Genomic DNA, 17,057 nt, shown 5'->3' with positions numbered 1-17,057 from the left:
TCAGTACATGATCATTGGTATTTGAAGGGATAAAGAATGAGATGAGAGTTAATGGTTAGAAATTGGTAGAGTTAAAAGCTTTCTTGTTGGAATGAGATTAAGGATTTTATAACCTATCAATAACAGCAAAAGGGAGTTAAATTGGTGCCTTGTCATTTAATTACTTCTATTTTACTGTGGAAGATCTGTGGATCCATGAAAATATTAATCAGGTTTAAAGGCCTGAGAGCACTGAGAGCGTGGTAGCAGTTTATAAATATTTGAAGGGTATAAATGTCATGAAAAAGCAGGCTTTAATGTGGAACATGAACAAAAATGGTGCAACTGGAAACAGCCATAAAAATTTAAGGCAGAAGATAATGTAGTTCAATGTAAAAGAAAAATTGCTCTGTGAATAATCATTTCTATTAATTACTTTGCTTTGAAATTCAGTATATTAGAAAACATGGGGTTGTTTGTTGTAAAATCCTAAAATCTCCTCTTACTCTTTAAATTTTAAAGAGCTTTGGCCCATTTAGAGATAACAGCTAAGTGAAATAGACATGTGAGCCACACAAAGCTCAACGATTGCAGATTAATTGGGCATCTAACCATAAAATATTCAGAAAAGCTTTTTGGAGATGAAGTTCTGGCAACACTGGAATGTTTACAAAGGATGAGAATGGCAATTTAAAAGGCTTTATCTAGTTATGAAGCATATTTTGTTATTTACACCCCAATCAAATCAGGTATTCTTTTGGCCATGGTCTGAAATACCTGTTCAGAGGCATTAAGGCCTTTTGTTAAAAGGCTTTTATATTTTCACTTTTCACAGAGTTAATTTGTTTATTACCCTTTTGCTTTTTGATGCTCTGGTAGTTTCTGGTTCCCTAAAATTGCTTATCACTTTGTCAAAAAATCATGGAGCAACTAAATGAGTGAATGGAATACAAGTATTAGGGGACATTACACATGTCACCTACAAAGTTTGTTTCTCAAGATGTCATGTTGTAAACAATGTCAAAAGTCTCCATGAACTATTTGTTCCAGCCTCCACAAATTTTTATAACCTCAGCAGTTAGAGGCAAGCTCCCCTCTCAGCCATGTCACAATTCTATATTTAGCTACTCAAATTTTTCCATGAAACTTAAAATGAATTTGATCTGAAGAAATCTAAGCAATCTCTTCTTAAGGTATATCTGTCTTTAAGCCACTTCATATGAAGAGTTTAGACCCCTTTAGTTTTTCAACATTTTATGACTTAGGAAATCATAGGTTTCAATGTGTTTCAGAGACAACCAATGGTATTCTTGTTAGTGCATGGACAATTTAGTTTTCTGATGACAACTGTAAAAGCCATTTAACAGTTAATACTATCATAAAACATGCAAATGATTTGTAAATGTAAGTTAAGAGACTTGGTTGGGTTTTCCTAAGGCAGGAGTGTACAAACGGCTGGTTAGTCAAATCTGATCTTCCAGATTGATATGAAGTTCTGTTAGAACACAGCTATGTCCATTTTTTAAAATATCATCTATGGTAGCTTTCATGCCATAAGTTTAGTTACAACATAAACTCTACGGCCTGATATTGATTTTTTGAGGCTGTTTGCTGACCTGTGCTCTAAAATATTAGTGTAGATCCTTTAAATTGAAAGCTAATGAGAAAAAAAAATGGTTAGAAATTGGTAGAGAGTTAGATTTCTTGTTTAAATGAGACCAAGGGTTTTAGAATGTGCAAACAGCAGCAGCAAAAAAAAAAAGTCAAAGTGGTATCTTGTCAGTTACTTCTATTTTGTTGCAGATTATCTGTGTAGCCATAACTGCATGAATCATGTTTACAGGCAAAAATTGAGAGCATCTTTGCTAATCTTTAACAATTTTGTGTTTGGATTCTGAGCTGTTCTTGCATTGGTTTTTAAAATGCAAATTTTATAGATGTATTAATAGTCAGTTCTTACATTAAGCTCTCCTAATGTGTTCCATGCTCAGAGTCTAATCCATATGAATAGTAGTTAAATAAAAGCTGATAGTAGTCTTTCATGGTTCTTGGCAGAGTTCTCTGTGAGGTTGAGTGAAGTATCAGGGTAGTTGCATCTAAAATCCACCTGATCCAAAGAGTAGAAACTTCTCTCTAAAAGTCAGATCAACATTCACTAAATATACAAAGATCATTCACTGAGAGTCCCTTGACCCATCACAGCCATCCTAACTCTAGTTTTGTGCCCAGATAAACTTGGAGGAAGCTTTAGTGAATTTCAAATTAAGCAAGAAATAGTTACTTTAACTGTGGCATGAGAAAAATAGCAAGAATGGCAATAATCAAAGAATTTCATGATTAAGCCTTCTGTGATTCATTTTTCTTTTTAAAATACAATTAAACTCAATTCGTTGCTACTGAACTTTACATTTCTACATGTCACTGACCACATGTTTTTCTAGCTAACTCATGTATTTCTAGGAAAATGACTCATAATAAAACAACCCTCTAAATTCAAATCTAAGCCATCCATATAATTTTGGAAAATGTTATTAATGATTATAGTACTCACATCCTTTGAAAGAAATCAAAATATAAGTAGGTGTCTGGTATGAGCAGAATCTAGAGTTTTCAGTTTTTTTTTTTTTTTTTTTTCAGATATTAAGCCATCTCCTTGAATCTTTTCAGGAGAAGGCTGAATGTCAAAACATACTAAGTCCTCATTTTAAAACAGAAACAAAAGCAAAAAAAAAAAAATCAAGTTAAAAATACATGGGCAATTAGAATCTTGCAACAGCGGCACTTCAGTGAATTTTAAGTAAAGTATGTGGCCCAGCCATACCAAGCTAGTAGGGCTATATGGTGTATAGGCTTTTAATTCACCTAATTCATGATTTTACTTGATCTTTACAATTTTCCTTTTTTATTTAAAATCTATGTAAAATAGGTACCTTGCTAAATTGTCCAAAAACACTATTATTCAAATATTATAAATGAAGAAATTGAAGCTTATAGAGGTTAAATAATAAAACATAAGAAACAATTACATAACATTTATTCTTCACTTGAGAAATAGTTAACTTTTTTTTTTTAATTAGTGAAGATGCAGCTTTCTATAGCTGTAACTGTGGCTTACATTGGTCCCACAGCATTCAGAAGACCTAGTGTTTTAAAAGCATGATGAAGTACAATTGATAAATTTCTAGCAGGGCTTTCTTCAGTTCCTAAACCTTTATTATGAATTCCAGAATTATTTAATGCAGTTTTATTATGAATGCCATAATTATTTAACTTTAAAAATTTTGTGTAAAACTTATAAGGGAAGGGTTTATAGTTTCTATAAACAAACATCTGGCAGGTTTTGAGTTTTAAAATAATGTCATCTTTATAAAACAATTTGGGACTGTTTTCCTTTTTATAATCTGGAGTGATTTAAATGCCACTTGAATTATGTTTTATTTTTTTGAAGAATAGATGCAATTAAGACACAAAACCAAGTGGTCTTGGTGTCTTTGTGATAGAGGAACTCTTCACAGGCTCCCTACTGTCTTTGGTAATTGATCTACTTGTGCCTCTGACTTTTTCTTGGGTCGAGAGAGGAGGAGCCTGGGTTTCAATGACTGTGGACCTGTCACCCCAGCCTTTGACATACAGAAGTGTTTTTTTCCTCTATATTTTAAGTCACAATGACTCATTTGCTTCTTACAGCTTAACTTGGCTCTGTTTAATACAATGCAGAGAAAGGACTACACGACCATGATTCAGCAGCTGTTAAAAATGCTCAATTTACTTGCATAAAATATGGACTATTCATCAGAAAACAAGTACATCTATATCTGGGGAAATATTAAAATATTTCAATTAAAATCAAAGGATTTGACAGGTTTATGGCTATTGTCAACTATTGGAAGTCCTATCAAATATAATAAACATTAAAAAATAACACAAACTTCTCTTTTTACTACTTGTTATATGTCTATTAAGAAACACCAGCAGGTGCAGTGGTGTAATCCCAAAGGCTTGGGAGTCTGAGGTAGGAGGATCCCAAGTTCAAAGCTGGCCTTGACAATTAAACGAGGCCCAGAGCAACTTAGCAAGACCCTGTCTCTAAATAAAAATAGTGCTAGGGATGTGGTTAAGCACCTCTGAGTTCATCCCTGTTAAAAACCAAACTAAACTGAATACCACCACAAGGTCAATAAATATATTTGGTAAGAATGGATACAGGAAAAATACAACCCAAATTATTATAAATAAAATGTATTGCAAATTTGTTATTCTATATTACTAGAGAGATAAAAATTAAAAACATTTAGGAATAATTTAAATGATTCAGAGTTACCTGTATAGAATCTTATTAAGGATCAGGAAAAAAACTAATCTTAATTAGTAAAAAGCATATTACATTCTTTGAGAATACTTACTGATATATTTAGCTTTATAAAAAATGTAACATTGATATTATAATTCAGTTCATAATAGACTTCCAACCAAAATCCCTGTACTAAATTATAAAATATCATTTTAAAAAGTTTGGAAAAATTAAGAACTTGCCTTACCAGTTACTGGACTATAGAAGAGCTCCCAATGAAATCAGTATGGTTTGGATATAAGCATTAAAAAAATGTTGGTGAAGCAGAAAAGAAATGATTTATATGGAAAAATCTATTTTAATTTTGTAGGGAATGTATGGTTTATTTTTTTCAGTTGTGCTACCCTGACATTTCCTGAAAATTAATAAATTTATATGTCAAGTTTCCATCTATTCCATGCTACAAGGAACTTGAGCTCTTTTTTGTCAACACCCCGTCTCTAATTTTCAAGCTCTATTCACAAAGCCTACAGATGGCTAACCTTTGGCTCTCTCTGTTTAAGGAGTAACTGCCCCCATAGCCTTGTTGATCTTCACAGGGATAGAATCATTGAAGATGCCTTCACAGAGCTCACAGAGGTGGGAATTCTAGGGTGCTGATAACCTGAAGCCTAGTCTAGATTAGAGTAAGTTCAGAATAGGTTCAGAGTAGGCATGGTCCTTTCGCCCATCAGAATGCTTGCCCCACTGGGATGCATGTTGTCAGAGAAAATTCCATTCAGTGGCTTCCAAGGAATGTAGACTAGAGGAGGGTACCCCTTTCTTGGGTCTAAATGCAGCAGTAACCCCTTTTTCTTCATCCCTCTGTCTCCACGAGTGGCAATATGCTCTCCAGCAGAAGAATGTTAAAGATAACTTGAGCAGAAATGCAACTCAATTAAAATGGACATATGTCTTCAATGAATAAATAATTGTTATACCTTTGGGGATCATTTTATCCAGCAGCACAACCTAGCCTTTCCTTACTGGTACCTGCATATGTGGTATTTGTGGGCACATGTATGCCTATACATATTTATGAGGATATATATATAAATAGAAGCTTATCCATTAGTTTATTAACATGGATAACAGGTCAGGAATGATAATATATAGGAATGATAATGGAATGAACTAGGATAAGTAAGGAGGCAAAAAATAAATAGTAACACTTGTAAAACAAAGCAGTAAGCTATGCCTTTAATGAAAATGACATGTCTATGGATATCTGTATACAAAGAGGATATGACAAGATGAGCAAGAGGATGTCAATGATTATTTCAGGGTGGTGGGATAGCAAGTGAAATTTTATATTCTTTGAACATGATTGTCATTTGAACTACTTTCATTATAAAGGGAAAAATCGGTGAACCTGAAGGATGAGCCCATTTCTCTTTGAACTAACTGGCTTCTTCCTTATGATCCCTATGGTTGTGACCTTCTTCCTTTTGGAAAAGTGTGATCACTCCCAGGATGGTCTCAGAATCCAACCATTTTATAGAAGAGAAATCGTGCAGTTATCACCAGTGTTACTAAATGGATTGGCTGATTCCTGAGGGCAGGAAGACTACCATCATTCAGCTGTTAGTGTACCCTTTGGAAAAGCACACACTATCTTCATGCTAAGGGTTTGTTTTTATCTTGCATGTTGATTAGGTTCTGGAGCATGAAGGGGTCTGATAATGGTTAGTCTTTCAGACAACCAGATAATTTAGGGATGAATTGTAGCAATCTGGAAGAGCTGTTGTAAATACTTCAGAGGAAAAAGTATTTTTCAACTCCTTTTGCTCAGGGCCTAGACTGACCTCCCAGATACTTCCTTTTAGCCAGTATTTCTGCATACCATTTGTAACATGGGGTGACATTCAAAAGAAAATAAGAATTCTATCTTTAAGAGTAAATGATAAATATAACCAAGATAATATAATAAGACAGTATGATAAAGTGGTATAAAGTAAGCACTATAAAATGGTGAAGTAAAAACTATGAATTAAAGACATGATAAAAGTTGATAATGAAAAGTGGAAAGATTAAAGAATCTTAGATTTAAAAAGCAAATATTAGCTAGAAGAGTAAACTAAACAAAGTCATAAAATAGAATATAAATAGCTAAGGAAATAGACTAGAATAATAAATGAGGACAGAATTAAGGGGTTAGATGAGGCTGCTGTGGACAGGCCCTGAGCTTCGTGCCGGATTCCTCTTTCTGGCCTGGGAATCAGTTGGCTGAGATCACTGGCCTTCAGGGTTCCCAGATAGATGTTCAGGAGAGCCGAACCCTGAGGTGGAAGTCCCTTCTTGTGTTTCCCCCTATCATGACCTCACCCATCATTTCCAGTCAGGCAAAGCTGACTTCAACATTTTGTACCTCTTCCAACATACAATTGGTGCAGTCTTTATTTTAATACATATTTAAATATTTGCATTTCTTTGTGCCACTTTATTTGGGAGAATGGAAAGATTAGAATGAAACTTCAACTTAGCAAAAGTCCCTAAATTTTACTCGGAGCCCTTACTCCCATTCTCAAAAGAGGAACCATTCCACACACGAGAGCTTTCCAATTTGTAAAGCTGGTTTAAATTACTTCTGTGCCAATACCAATTCACATGACAAAATTTCAATGTTTATTTCATTTCACATAGATGAAATTCTTGAAGATCTGCTTTTCTTCCATTATCTACTCTATAATGCACATGGCCCAGACTGGTTTGCCTTTCAAAATCTATGAATAATTTTACCAAAGTTTCATTTCACTTTTCAAGATAAATGTAAACTTTCCTTAAATGAAATTGGTACCATGGAGATATAAATAATGAGTAAGATTTTCCTTACTTGAACTAGCTTGAGTTCCTTTTATTTGATCAACCTGCAATGATTATGTCATAAACATGATTTGAATTGAACAAATGTCCTTGAATAAAATTTCACCTTGACTTGCTTCCCATTTGACTAAATCTATTGTGGTAAATCAACTGCATGTTGTATGTAAGTAGTACCACATGTATGCATTCTCTAAACGGGCAACAGATGGTAAATATATTAAAACTGACACAATAATAATTATGGTTCAGAAAGTTCTCAAAATCTGGGAAATTTTGATAGACATTCAAGGATGGCCTCATCAGATGCAGTCAGGGGGACAAGGCCAGCAAAGAAACCATTTGGAAAACTATGCTTTGACTTTTCTAATTTCATTCTTACCACCCTAGAGTTAAGATTTTAGCAACATAATGAAACCTCTTCAAATGTAGTTAGTTATTCACTACAGAACATCAGCAAGAATATCAGCAAACCTAGAATTATCTGTTAAAGGATTAGCTAGTTATTTTTTTTCAGTTAATTCAAACTAAGATGAATTCATCTTAAAAAAAAAATAGTTCTGTGTGGTTTAACCCGAGTTTGAGGTCACAGTTCTGTGGAAGCCTAGGTATTGGTGGACTTTCCAAAAACTGAGAAGATGGCAGGCACAGTGGTTTCTCAAACATGCTGATTCCTGAGCATGTTCATTTTTAACTGCTCTCCATCACAAGTTTTGATGATGGGCTATCCAATTCAAACCTTTCAGAGGACATTATTAATCCCAGACAAGATGGTACATTTCTTACAGGAAGAATTTGGCTGGACACCATATTCAGAATTACTGTTTAGAACCCTGGACTCCTGAACATGTCCTTTGAGAGGGACCCTGTTTAGTTTAACACACTTAGAAACCTGTCCCTGTCCCATCCCACCTCCATCCCAAGATAGCCTGCTTATAGAACCTTCCTGTGGATGCCCAGTTTACCAACTAAACTTCCCCAAGGTATTTTTGCCCATCTCTTGGATTCTTCCTTTTCAGACACTTCTTCCCCTGGCCCAGTTTGTAGTCATCAACTGCATGTTTTCCTGACTTGACTAGAATTCTGACTCCAAAAAGTCATCTCTTGCAGAACCTCTTTGCAAAGCACTAACTTTAATGACCTCCTCCCACTCTCCTGTCATCTGTACTTTCATACCAGTGTACCATTCTTGCAGAGAATTTATTCCAGGCATGTACTGAACAAAACTAAGACCAAGAGAAAATTTGTGAAAGTGGCTCAATCCAATGTAAATTAACTCAATCTAGGTTCTGCCTTTAGCAAACCAGGTGCAAAAGGATTCAAACTAGATTAGGATGGTTAAAACATAACAATGACCACATTTGAAATTGGAGATCCAGTTCCACATCATCTAGTTTTAGTGCTGGTTGATAGCATGCAGTAGGAATCAATTGGAATAGGAATGTTTTCTTCATTTGGCATTATAAGATCATGGATGTGAAAGAATTATTTATATCATCCATCTATTTTGAGCCTAAAAAGTAAAGGTAAGAAGTTAACTGAAATTTTAGTAATGTATTGATAAGAAAATATCATTTCCAACATTATTTCATGAAGTGTCTAAATGGTAAAGTCACCCCTGTCTGAGGATATGAAAACAAAAAGCAGCATAACTTTTAAATCCAATATTATTAAGGGAAATTGGGAAAGAAAAGAGAATGTTAGAAGTATGTAAACTATTTCCACTTGAAATGTAGTTTACAAAATTCCAAACTTTGACCTATACTTTTCAAACTACTGAGTCAACACTGAAAATTAGATATTTTTAGGCATCAAGTTGTTCCAAAGTCAAAAAATAAAAAGGAATCCCTTTCTATTAAAAGGATAAAGTATGGTGTAAGATTCATTTTCTTTTGAAGCAGTACTCATATCCAGCTTTTTAGTTTAAACCTACCTAAACATCTTATTCATACACCATATTTTTTCAATCAGTTTTTGGCAGTATATCTTAAATTTGGAGTTGAAACTGTTCCATTGAAAGCTCCCAGAAAAGAGAAAATGAAAAATTAAGTGCTGATTTCAGGCTTATTGAAGTCTCTGCCTAAATATGCTTTTGGGAATTAACAGTGCCAAAGTTATTTCATTTGTGACTTATTTACAATTTGGCTGAGATGAAAAAAAATAGAAGTCTTTACCTTATCACTTCTTTGCTTCCAGGGCCAGCAATTTCCCTTCAATGAATGCCTCCAAAGACAATTATTATAGAAAAGTGGTGTGTGTATTAAAAAGTAGATGTTAATTTTGTTTCTAATGGAGATGTCTCTTTATACTTTGAATGATGCTTAAGTTTGTGCTATCCTTTATGAAAAGCTTAGTACCTTTGGTACTTCTTATTTACCATGCAAAACAATCAAGTCACAGGGCAATCTCTTTGCCATTAATTTGTGGCCTAAGTAGTGAAAATAAATGGTATCACCATATAAATCTAAGATATTTTGAGGCAAATGCCTTTGGAAAGGGGAGAAAACTAATATATTATTGAATTAAGAGATGGGAAAGATCTTTAAAGACATTCATTTGTTCCAAACTTAACACAATTAAAATCTAGATAATTTTGGGACATTCTCCAAATCCCACAGATTGTTGAAAGCAAGAATCAAGTCCAGTTTCCAGAACCCTGTTCTGAAAATGAATAAAATAAAGGTCCACACTGTAATTTCAAGTAGAAAGGAATCTATAAAGTCATGCAATTGCCCGAAAGTACTTTCAGTCAGGCTGTATATTGTGAATACCATGATTCTTTTAGAAAAACAACAAATTCTGTTTTCATTGAAGTTGGTACCAAAATACTCAAGTAGTACAGTTGGTAGAAAACTAAATATCCATCAAAGACTGTTTGGTAGATCTGATTTCCCCCATCTGATCTAATATACAGGTCAATTTTGGACTTAATTTAAGGGCAATAATGGATAGCCCTAGGTGATAGTGATGATGAATCATGTGATTTGTGAAGCTTACTACAGTTCTTTGAATTAAGCTTCATTTCCAGAATATGGATAAGGCAGGGGTTATCAATATTGATTGAACAGAATTGCCTAGGGGGCTTTAAAAACACTGTTGCCGGTGTCCTAACCACAAAGATTTCATTTAATTGGCATCCCCCTTGGGCTTCTTATTCTGAGAGCCCTTTCCAGATGATTCTAATGTACTTGGGAACTACTGGGCAAGGAAAAATGGTAACTGTCTTGTAGTTCATGGGAGGTTCTTGAAAATTTCAACTCCTACTCTCGTGTCTCAAAGCTAATGTGGTGGGCTACTGTACCTCTAAAGTAGGAAGTACTTGTGTATTAGAGGTGTGGAAATACAAGTGCAAGCCAAGTGCACTGACATGCTAGGTCAGAATTTCCCATGCCATGCTGTGTGGCCATGGAGGAAACGGATAGTATTTTATAGCATCAATGTGAGCAAAATTTATAAATAAAGCTACAGCAACTGCAAAGAACTTTCACAAAGAACTTTCACACTGAAAGTTCCTCCATTGTGGCCATGGAGGAAACAGGTAGTATTTTATAGCATCAATGTGAGCAAAATTTATAAATAAAGCTATGATCTATATATGATCTTTAAAAAATTCTTTTAGACTTTGATTATACTTTGATATTGTTTTACACATTATTAAGGTATTCAGTGTGAAAGTTCTTTGCAGTTGCTGTAGCTTTATTTATGTGGTGCTAGGGATGGAACCAATGCCTTGCTAGGTGAGTGCTCTACTGCTGAGCCACAACTCCAGCCTGGGTTGCTATAGTTTTAGAAGGGGCCTGATAAATTTTTCTGATCTGAAACCAACTCCAATATAATAAATCTGTTTTATGCACAAAATATACCTTTCCAGAATATCTATCTAGTTACCCTTGTGAGATGGAGCTCAGTAGTATATCAAACCTCGCCTTGGGACTTTCAAGTTGGGGTTCTAATTGAAATTGTGTTTTCTGTGGCCTACAGTATTTTACAGTAATATAACTTCTCTGCTGCTTGTTTGCCACCAAGCCTCTGGTGCTGATCCAGTTTGGGTTCCCAGCAGTGAGAACTATATACATGTTACATGTGCTGGTTTTCTACTAGATAATTCCTAAAACATTTTTCTTGAATTGGGATATTAATAGCCACACATGTAATTTTATTTATATTGATTCAATGGTAATTAGTAATTTCACAGGTTCTAAAAGACTTAATTACCTCTCTTTTTCATATTATTTTACAATCTCCCTTTACTTGGCACCTCCATAAAAGCACCAAATATAACATTTCTACTGTAACACTGTTTCTCCCCCAAATTCTTAGTTCCCAACTTCTTTACTTCTCACTACTGTGTCCTGCCCATTTTTCTCTTTGTGAAGAAACAATATGACTCATTGCTACAGGTCCTTCCTAACTAATATTGATAGGTAGCCTATGTAGTTTCATTTTTACATTTGAATTTGATGTACTAGATGTTCACCCAGGGGAGGGAAGGGTCTTAGCAAACCCTTTAATGGTTCATGTCAGCTGGATCCCGAACTGTTTAAGACAGGATCATGATTTTTTTCCCCCAAAGTTCAAATTCTTGGCTTTTACTGGTCTAGCATAGTACAAAGGACCCAGGAATCTTGAGTTCCTACATAAAAGCTCCAGTCTTTTGCTAGGCTTCTGATTTGACAGCTCTGGCTGTAGAAGTTCAAAGTAGCCAACATTGTTAAAATTTTAACAATCTGACCTCTCTGACAGAAACAAGATGATCTGTTACAAATTGAAAGAAAATACATTGAGATCCATGTGAATTACTTTTTTCCAAACTATTTACTCATTATATATTTAAAGGTCATGAGTATACATGGGTGTTTCAACTTTCTGGGAATTTATTCGCTGCTGGGAACTTGAAATGAGGTTTCCCTGGTTTTCATTACTGGTTGGTATTTTTAAGTCCCTGAGTTCTGACCTTCTAACTTCGAAGCACAGCAAAAATAGCTCAGTTTCAGAATTCAGAGTAATGGCAGAGAGGTTTCCCAATTCTCGAGGTGACTATGGGACCCGGATGTGATGTTACCTTCTTCAGTAACCAACATTATACTAAGAGAGACTCATGTTTTTGCCACATTGAATCAAATATGATGGGTGTAAATTTCAGTGAAAACGCTGCCAAGATTCTGTTGGAACAGGATAAAATTGTCTCTTTTAATAATTTCTTTTTTATTTCCTCTAAAAACCGTTTTTTGGGTACAATAAACAGTTATCAAGTGTTCTCCACGTGGCAGGATTACATGTGACTTCCATTTGCTTGATTAAGCTTTTCCATATTTTAGTGCTTGCCTCTATAAAGATGATTTTTTAATTAAAAAAAAACATTGCCAGATATTGCAATTATAATCAATATTGTCTTTTTTCTTAGTGTGTCTCATCATCTGGGCAAGGGTTTTGAGGAAGAAATTTACCAAGACTTTAGTGTTTCTCATACTTTAATATGCACATATATCACCTGAAATGTCTTTAAAATGCAGTCTGTTAGTAGGGCCTAAAATCCTTCATTAACTTTATATGCTGCTTGATGTTGCTTTTGCTGCTGATCTGATAAGCACACATTGAATAGCATGGCTTTGACTGGTGGTCCAAAACTTCAGCTAACAACTAAAGCACCCTGAGGGCTTGTTAAAGTGCAGGTTACTGGTTCCCCTCCCCTGGCTTCTGATTAGGTGTGGGGTTAGGCCTGAGTACTTGCATTTCTAAACAAGATGCCAGGTGGTGATGTTCATGCGGCTTCAAAAACCTCACTTTGTAATCACTGATCTAAAGCCCTATTACTCATTCTGGTTCCCAGACCACATCAGCATAAGCATTATTTAGGAGACTGTTAGGAGTGTTTCTCAAATTTTTTTCAGTAGGTCTGGAGTAAGTGTCTAAGATTCAGCACATCTAAGATAATCTCTGAGATCCCCTAAATTATTAATGCTCAACTTTTGCTGTCTGTTGGACTCAACTGTGGCTCTTTTAAAAATCCTAATGTTCAGGCCAATAATGAGAACAATTCCATCATGAGAATAATTCCATCAGAATGTTAGTTGGTGCCAACATGTCAGTTTCTAAAGCTTCCCACTGGATTACAATGTGCAGCCAAATTTGAGAACTGTACCATAGATGGGACTGGATAATCAGGAGAGAGTGATCTTATTGTTTTCCTTCAGAAGGAGGCTTGGAGACAGGCATTTCCCTCTTACCACCCTACTAGACAACATATTACCGGCCCTTGGGTCAGAGGGAAAACACTTTGGGCAGACTTTGATATACTGGAGTTTAGTGGCCTCCATGTGCATTGTGGCTCTGTAGTTTGGCTTTGCATGGCTCTAACTTTGTCACACAAACTGTAATGACTGTTAGTGTATTCTTCCATCTGTAAGCCAAGATCTTAGGAATATAGTCCATAGGCATCTAAGTTATTTTCCTAGCTCACTTTCATTTTCTTCAATTTTTTTTCAACGTTTTTTTTTTTTTTTGCTTGGGCATAGACTTTCTTTTCTGGACTAGGAGTTGAACCCAAGGGTGTTTAACCACTGAATACATCCTAGGACATCCCCCCCTCCCCGCCCCTCACTGACACATGCACTGCCTTTTTTAAAATTGAGACAGGTCTCACTAAGTTGCTGAGCCTGACCTTGAATTTGTGATCACACTTGGGCTCTCCACCATATTTTGATAGGAACAGAAAGTTTTCCTGTGTGGATAGTGTGCACTAGGGTAGAGATGAAGTTATTCTTAATAGATAAGCAGTACATAGTTTTACAGATATGAGTGTTGATTTATGGGATAGTTTAAATAGAGTAAAAAAGAGTACATGTTGGCCATTTTTTCTAAAAGCATAGATTTGTCTTGTGTGGACCTGTGAGTGGGAATACTTGCCTGCCCTGATATTCTTAAGCCTTTAAATCTTCCCTACACCAGCCAAGTGTTTGTGGTTGATTGTTGTTTTTGGAAACAAAGTTCTGCATTACTCACCTATGAAGGAGTGTCAGATTGTTAACCCCCTTCTATGGGTTATAAAAGCTGAATTTAACTATGGTAATGTTTCTTAATTTTGTGTTCCAGTAAAGGGACATTTAATACACAAACCATAGCATTTCTTGTGTGCATAAGAGCCATGATCTATTGTGTCTTAGCAAGAGAAGCTTAGCTTATGAAGAGTTTACAATTTTTTCTAAATCTTTTTTTTTTTTTTGCGATATTTTTTCACTGCTGTGACTAAAAGACCTGACAAGAACTTTTGAAAAACTTTTCATTCTATAAAATTTTATCTGGGCTCTTGGTTTCAAAGGTCTCAATCCATACAGTCGGCTCCATTGCTCTGGGCCCTAGGTAAAACTGAACTTCATGGCTGAAGGATGAAAATGAAAAGCAGCTCAAAACATGGAACCAAGAAGCAGAGAGAGAAAGACTACTCCATTCATAAGGACAAAATATATACCTGAAAAGCACGGCCCCAATGACCCACCTCCTCCAGCTATACCCTACCTGCCTTCAGTTGATCCCTATCCAGGGAACTTAGGGCGTAACAATGTCCTCTTTAGTGATGAGGAACAGTTCTGAGATGTTTTCTTTCTTTGGATATCAACTTTTTAATTAAATCTTTTAAAAATTCCATTTCTACTACCTATTAAGCTAAAACTTCCCATTAGTATACTAACCTGTGGTCTGACTTAGTGAATTCCTTTCACTTTTCCTATACTTCCTTATCTTAGCAAATCAGATTTGCTCTTCATTTCTCCGGGTTATTACAGTTCAAAAAAAAAAGCATCTGCCAGTGCCTCTACTGATGCAGGTTGTCAGGACTCCAATGAGCCACCAAAAGTAGAATCCATTCTACTCTGGGTAACCAGGATGGTGCAGTGGAGCCACACCATCACCTCAGAAATCTCCAGTAAAATGTGTTTCCACCTGACCAATATCCCCAGAATTCCTGAAAAATGCAGAGGTTGGGAAGGGAGGCAGGATAGTTCATTGAGTAGTCAGGGTGTAGAGCCTAAACCACAAGTCACAACACTCAATGGTATTTAGACCTGGTTTAAAAGTCATCTAAAGCCATATTTCTTGATATTTTTTTCCTCATGTATGTTTGTGGCTATTAAAAATAAAAATGTGATGGCTTCCATTCTCTAGTAGAATAATCAAAATCTGTGATTATTGCTACCAGCTGAGGTTTTGCTAGCTTTAACAGCCTGTAATTTGTTATAAGAAGTTTCTATTTGTTTTTAAAATGCATTATAATGTGCAATACAGTTTTTAAAAATCCGTATGTCCTGCTTCTTCCATACTCGAGACTCCAGAGTACTTGGGAAATGATGGAGGGCAATGTGGCAGACCTCTAACCTAAGAAACTGATCTAATGACAGAGCAACCTTCCAGAGGTCACTTACTACAACAGCTGGAAGGAGAAACACATTCCCAAGTATAAAATCAAGCACACTGCTGCCCCTTGGGTTACACTTCATATTTGAGAACTTTATGTTCAAAATATTTTATCTTCTGTGTGGCAAAATCCTTTGGAAACCAGTTTAAAAATTTAGAAAGTAAAATATCAAACAAAGTTCTCATGTTCTAATGAAATGATCATGGCTAAGAAAAACTGTCAACTCATTGAAGTTCAGTTGCATAGAAAATCAAACACATTTAGCTATTATATGGGATATGTTATGTTTCTTAGATTAATATTAAAACCATCATATTCTCTGGCTCCACAATAAATAAGCATATTTACTGGAGCAGGGTAATATAAAAGTCTTCAGTTAGCAATAAAATATAACAGAATTCTTCCTATAGTTAATATAATAGCACTGTTTAGATATCACAGGATACTTCGGGGACACCAACTATATGAAGTCAACAAGACAAAGTAATCCTCTAATTTTGATTATGTTTTTTTCATGATGTCAAGAAATGTGTCCATGTTGCTTCATATAATTTTGCCATTAGTTTCTCTAATGGTATAAGGACAAATGAAATGTGTGTGCCTATAATTCTTATTAAAGAAAGTACAGGGTGAGAGAACCTTAATACTAAAAAGTGTGGACAATGTTTTTCTCAATGTTAATGTCTTGTTACACCATGGTTGTTATGTTAGTTATGAAATCCTTGCTCCTACGGGAAGAAATCTTTAATCCATTAAATGTTATGGTTAATGTCCCCTAAGAGCTCATTTGTTGGTTTGGTCCCCAGTGCAACAATATCAGAAGTGAGACTTCTGGGAAGGTCATGGTCCTCATGACCCAATCACTTTTCAGTAAATGAATCCACTGATAAATTCATAATTTGGTGTTATTGAGAGGTGATAAAAATTCTGGTGGGGATTAGTTGGACAAAGTAGGTCACTGGGGCCATGCCCTGGAAGGGTTGGACTTGTCCTAGCTCCTTCCTGTCTGTTTAATGGCTGTCATAAGGTGAGAGACTTTCCTTTGCCACGCCCTTCAGCCATGGTGTTTCGGCCTTGGCGGTCAGCCAACCATGCACAGGTTTCAACCTCTGAACCCGTGAGGTTGGATAAGCTTTTCCTCTTAAATTTTTCCCTCTCAGGCATTTTTGTCCCAGATACAGAATGCTGACTAATACATTTAGCAACATATTATATGCAGATTTTTAATGACTGTATTCCAATTCTGGTTACTCTTGCTTTAACAAAGATGCTTTCTCTAGAAGCCTAAGAATAGCAGAGTTTCAATGTACAATTTTGGGAGCAAATTGGTGACCCAATGATTAGCATGTTTCTTACTAAACCAAACATCCCTGCAATCGTGTTTCTTTTTCTTGGGTTGTGGTGCTGGGGACCAAACTTAGGGTCTTGTGTGTTCGGGGCAAGAGTTTACCACTGAGCTATACCACCCATCCTAAAATCATCTCTTGACAGCTCAGTTTCCAAGAACTTTTGAGTCAT

This window comes from Urocitellus parryii, chromosome 3, assembly GCF_045843805.1.
Source record: "Urocitellus parryii isolate mUroPar1 chromosome 3, mUroPar1.hap1, whole genome shotgun sequence".
Taxonomy (NCBI): Eukaryota; Metazoa; Chordata; class Mammalia; order Rodentia; family Sciuridae; genus Urocitellus; species Urocitellus parryii.
The sequence above is the reverse complement of the archived record's forward strand: the minus strand, read 5'-3'. Positions refer to the sequence as shown.